Here is a 6269-nt window from a genome sequence, read left to right on the forward strand (position 1 = left end):
AAATTAACATCTTAAATTTAATAATTTATTGTAAATTTGTGGTTTTTTCCTGCATTGAAATTTTGATGATGCAATATTGTGTCATGTAACCATATAGTATCATATTGTAAACAAGTCATTGTGTGCACATATTCCTGCCATTTATTAAGCATGACATGCTCACCTGCCAACACTTGCTTGTCTTAAAGACCTGTCGGTGGACTTGACCACTGATCGATTATATTACAACTCATTATAACTTGTTATAACCTGTATTTTGTGTATTTATTTGGAAAATAATGTAGTCACTATGATTTTAACTCTGTTACACAACAGATGAAATACATAGGATTGGTTTTTGAAAATTTTCTTCTCTTCTCTTTTTTACTTATGCTTCTACCACTCCTTTGTTTTTATTCAATGCCCCACAATTGCACCCAAGACTTCTACCACCCCACCCCAATTGTTCCAGCACCTCCCAGGGGGTAGTAATACCCATTTTGGGAACCTATGATCTAGACTATTGATAAGTGCTGGTGCTGGTGAGAAACATACCACATATTCCTAGAGAAAAGAGACTTTTAACTGAGAATGACATCTCAACTAAGTTATTGAGACTTGCCTGGGAATGAGGAGGGCAAAGCATGGTTCTTAATTTTAGACAAACTTCTTAATGTTACCTAAAGCAATTGTCTTTAAAGTAAAGTGTAAAGTTGAGGACAGAAGTGAGAAAGAACCAGTGAAAATGAGAGGCTTCAGAGAGGAAATACTCAGAACTAGTACTGTACTAAAGAGACCACAATGGATCATGCCAAAAGAAACACGTTTGGAAACATTATCTCTTCCAATGCTTCTTCTCTGGGAAAAGAGCTAGGTCTGACACCTCCTAGGGGCTGGGGAGAACTAACATAGGTGCCACATGTTAAGCAGCTATGATAGATTCAGCCCAACCTAGTATACCACTTTAAGCAACTAAGGTTTTTAGAACTCTGGGTCATTCACTGCAGATATCAAAGTTTCTTTGAGCTCTGATATAGATTTTATTTATTATTATTGACCGGGAAATAAACCTTTCTTCTTTGAACTTGTAAACTATGTGCTTGCTTATAATCAGAGCTGATAATAACACACAAAAGAGGGTCCTATGTTAGAGTTACTAGATTTTCTGGATAGGTAAAATGAACCAGAGGAGTAAGAAATCATCCAACCTGAACCGTGGCTTTCATGCCATGTGAGAGCTTCTGATACAAGCATGAGAGAGCCAACATGGCAGAAGGGAAAGAGCACTGGTCTTAGGGTCAGAAAATCTGAGTTCAAATCCTTATTCTGTTGCTTAATACTTGTATGACCTTGGAAGACACACTTAATTTCTCTGGAGATTCTTCATCTTTAAAATGAGAAGGTTGGAATAGATATAATTTAACATTCCTCCTAGCTCTAAATTTATGATCCTGGTTCCTAAGACACTGGTCTACATGTAGCAAGCTTTTAATAAACACTTGTTGAATTAAATCATTGAAATTTGGCCATATGGATATCTTCTTTCTAGAAATCATAGATTTCTAGAATGATTAGGAGCCTGAATGTAATCACCTTTATTTGTCCCATCCCTGTAAAAAAATGAAGTTTTCTTTGGAAGCAAAGAAAAGACCCTGGAAACCCTGCAAGAATGAAGGAAAGGCCAAACAACCAAAGATCATTTCCTATATGCTGTGATTTATCGGTCCTAGCAGAAAGAAAAGGCCTATGACTGCCTAGCTCTTGTCACAAAAGTTAAGCAAAGAAGAAATGATAAAATAAGATGGAAGCAATAAAGAAGAAAGGCAGAGAGAAAAGTGAAGATAGAACTAATGACAATGATAGTTGGAATAACATCTGATAACATCTATGAAGAGGAAAAGTGATGACAAAGACAAAAGATTGAACAAACAGCTCTTGAGTCTGGTGGGGTTAGGGAATACAAAGGGATATAACTATCTTAATTGCCCTTCAAGATAGGTAATAATCAATTTAAAAGCATTTATTAAGCACCTATTATGCCCCAAAGACTGTGATAGGTACTGAGGGTTAGAAGACAAAAGTAAAACTATCCACATCATCAAAGAATTTACATTTTATCAGAGAATATAATGTATCCCCTGATTTGTATCCCCATCAATATGTGTATGTACAAACACATGTACATGTTTATATAATATACATGCAAAATAAATACAAAGTAAATATGGAAGAGGCACTGTCAGTTGAGGTATCAGGAAAGGTTTCATGTAGAAGGAAGCACGTGAGCTTAGTTTTGAAAGAAATGAAGAATTCTAAGAGATGGAGGGGAGTAGGGAGTGCATCCCAAGCAGTGGAGACAGCTAGTATAAAATCGTAGTAGAATGTCATGTGTGAGGAACACCAGATAGCCCATTTTAGCTATCTTACAGGGTGCAGGAGTGAGGAAATGTATGATGAGACTGGAAAGATAACTTAGGTCCAAGATATAAAGGGCTTTAAAAACTAAACAGTATGGGTTTATATTGAGTCCTAGAAGTGATAGGGAGACACTGGAGTTGATTGAGTAGAGGAGTAACTCACTGAGATCTGTGTTTAAGAAAAATATATATTAAAGTGAGAAGGGACATTAGGCATAGAGACCAATTAGGAGGTTGCTCAAATAATCTAGGTGAGAGGTGGTGAGAGCTTCAAGTAATATGGTAACTGTTTGAATAGAGAAAAGGAGTCAGATGTAAGAAATGTTGTAGGTAGAAATAGCAAGATTTGGGAACTGATTGGATGTTTGTGATGAAGGAAAGCAAGGAATGAGGGGTAATACTAAAGATGGGAACCTAGAAGACGGGAAAGATGATGATGTTTTCAATGCAATGAAATTGTAAGTCCAGGGCCAAAATATTTTTTAACATAGAGAAATAAATACATTTCTGCATGACTGAAAAAAAGATGAGCATGGGAAAATATTGCTGAGTCAGTAGAATGTTTGGCCATCTACCCTGTAGTGGCGCCAAGACTCAGAAAAGGCTGCCATTAACTTTCTTTATAAACTGTGAATCATCTAACCTTGTTAGAACAACACTCACCCAAACTAAGGCACTTGGACAAGGTTATAAACAGGGAAAAAAGATCAATTGAATTCAATAAACATCTAATAAATACATATAATAAAATGTTCTAGAGACTAAGAATACAAAGATCACATTAAAATGGTCCTGGCCTCAAAGAGTTTGGGATGTCTCTATCTCTAGCACAATGTCACTGAAAATCTAAATATCTTTCATGAGTAGATGAAGTTATTTGAGGAATTTGTTTTTCAGTCTGGCTTTGGATTTTAAAATTGAGAAACAGTAGCAGAAGAAAAGATATGGTGAATAAAAGGCAGTCAGCAAAACATGACACTGCAGAAAAGTTTTGTAACTCATTTCTGAGCACTATTCCTGGACAATTTTACAATGTTAATATAGCTGGTCTATTTTGGGGGTTCTTGGCAATATTTACATTGGAAAGTGCCAGGGAATCTAATCAATGAGATTTCAGTAGAATAAGGACAGGCAAGTTATTCTTGTATGTGCCCTCCTTTTCAGTTTTTTTTTTAACCTTGTTTTGTTTTTACATTATAAACATTTACAGATCACACTCAGTTTGTGAGAAACCTCTTGTAACAAAGTAAAACAGTTAAATAAAGCTAATAATATGGTGAACTCATCTAAAAGCTCATAAAATATTTCACTTCTTGGCTTCTGTTATCACTCCCTACCTCTCTATTTAAAAAAATCAAATAGAAATATATTTTCTCTTCCACTATCCTCCTCATTGAGAAAATAATAAAAAAAAACAAGCTTCTTTTAATAAATATGGATAGTCAAGCAAAATAAATTCCCTCAACAGCTATACACACAAATATATATGTCAATAACACGTTTCATCATTGGTTTTCTGGAATCATGATGGTCATTGCATCGATCATAGTTTTTACAACTTTCAAAGTTGTTTGCACTTACTGTGTTGTTGCCATATAAACTTTTCCCCTGCTTCTACTCCTTGCATTTTTCATTAGTTTTTAAAAGTCCTCAAAATTGTTTATTTTTGTAATATTGATGGTATAGTATGAAATATTTTGTTCTATTTCTACTCACTTTGCTCTACATCAGTTCATTTATGCCTATGTATCTTTTTGAAATCATTTATTTCCTCATTTCTTAAAGCACAATTTATTTGCAGCAGTTTTTTTGTGGTGACAAAAAACAACTAGAAACTAAGAGGAAGCCCAACAATTGAGAAATGGCTTACTAAGTTGTAGTATATGAATGGAATGGAGTACTAATGCACTTATATGTGCCACTGCTTCTGACTTCAGTGAAAGCCTGGAGGACTGTAACTTCCCATTGACCCAGAGTCTCTAGGTATTTAGGTCATTTAGGAGAGGTGAATGAAAAAATAAGAATTTCATGTGTACCTACTATTTACAAACCAAAAGATAATGTATGATTGGACAAGGTCATTGTCTTTTTTCTGATTGGTATAATAATCTCCTTTTTGTACTTTCCTGAAATAAAATTTCAGAACCACAGGTTTATCTAAAGAGATCAAAATTGTTCTCTGGCTAGACAGTGTTGTGAAAACTTAAATGAGACATTGTATATAAACTGCTTTTCAAATATTAAGGCACTAGATAATTTCCAATTGCTTGTTGTTCTTTTTGTTTTTGTTGTTGTTGTTGTTTTTGATGCTGCTGCTGCTGCTACTGCTGTGATTACTTAAGAGCTGCTATTTTCCTGCTCCCTGGAGCTACTACATACTACACAGATGTATATACTACATCTGTGAGACAGAATGCTATGCAGAATATACAGAAGGGGTCAAGGACATATAGGTCATCTTATTATCAGACATTGGGGAAGTGAGGAGAGATGGGGGGTGATGTCAAGAAGCTTTGAGATGAAGAGAATGGGAAAAGATGGAGTTCATAACAATTGGTCTGGTTTTTCTCAATAAATAAAAGGCATAAAGTAAAAGGCATAAAAAGTCCCCCACAGAGAGATTGGGTGGGTAGGTGGGTGGGTGGGGAAAATACAGGAGATTTAAAAAGAAAATTGCAGAATGGATTCTTTTGGGAATAAGATGCTGAATCAATGAAGCAACAGAAAATTTTGCTTCAAATCCATTATTATACAAGCTTGGCATAAGACTTTTAGTCTTGTTTTAACATTAGGCAATATGTAATGTTGCTTTTTCCTAGAAGTCTATTAAAAGTCAATATTAAAAGATATCTGGAGAAAATGTTGGTCTGTTGCCAGATCAACAGAAAGAACATTCTCTGATTATCATAGGATCAAATACTCAAAGCTGAAAGGGAACATGTGCACGTAGTTCAACATTCTGATTTTACTGATGAGTAAACTGAGGCCAAGAGAATTTCATGACATGTTAAAGCTCACACAGCTCATGAAGAGAAGAGCCAAGATTTGAATCCAGGCCTCTAACTCCAAATCTAGCCTTCCTTTCCTTTAAAATGCACTGCCTGTCTTTGATGGTAAAGAATATATAAACTTTGGCATATGCCACCCCCAAATACCCTAACATCAATTCTTGAAATAACATAAAAAAACAATAAAACAAGATCAAAAGACTGAAAAAATAGATTAAAAAGTGAAATTTCTCATAGGAAAAGTGACGGTCTTGGTAAATAGAGGAAAAATAATTTTGTAATTATTGGACTCCCTCGTTCATTTCAAGTAACACTTATTAAGTGTTTCCATTAATGTGTAAAGAACTTTATTCTAGGCATAGAGGAAAATGTAACATTAAATAAGAGATAGCCACTACCCTCATGCAGATTATAATAGGGAAATGATAAATACACAGATAACTTCAATATGCAATACAACATGATAAGTGTTTTGCAGATGTACAAACCTAAGTTTTACATGGGGTATATTATTATCAACTGGGAAAATAAGGGAAAGCTCCTGTAATGAAGTTGTATTTAATTGGGCTTTATAGGATAGCCAAGATTCAGCAGGCCCAGAGGGCAAAAGTAAAACATCCCAAGTATGGGAAATAGCCTGACCAACAGGACAAAGGTAGAAATCACAGAATACTTTGGAGAACCGAAGATAGATCTGTTTGACTTATAAATGAAGTCAGTAAAGGGAGGTAGATTGAGACAAGGCTGCACAGATGTGTCATGAGATTATAGAGGGCCTTGAATGTAAGGCAAAATAATCCGAATATTACTTCAATATTCAGTATTGCAAGAAAATGAGAAAGTAAAAAGGTAAGCAAGACAGAGC

This window comes from Vombatus ursinus, unplaced genomic scaffold (genome assembly GCF_900497805.2).
Source record: "Vombatus ursinus unplaced genomic scaffold, bare-nosed wombat genome assembly UNPS02014794.1, whole genome shotgun sequence".
Lineage (NCBI taxonomy): Eukaryota > Metazoa > Chordata > Mammalia > Diprotodontia > Vombatidae > Vombatus > Vombatus ursinus.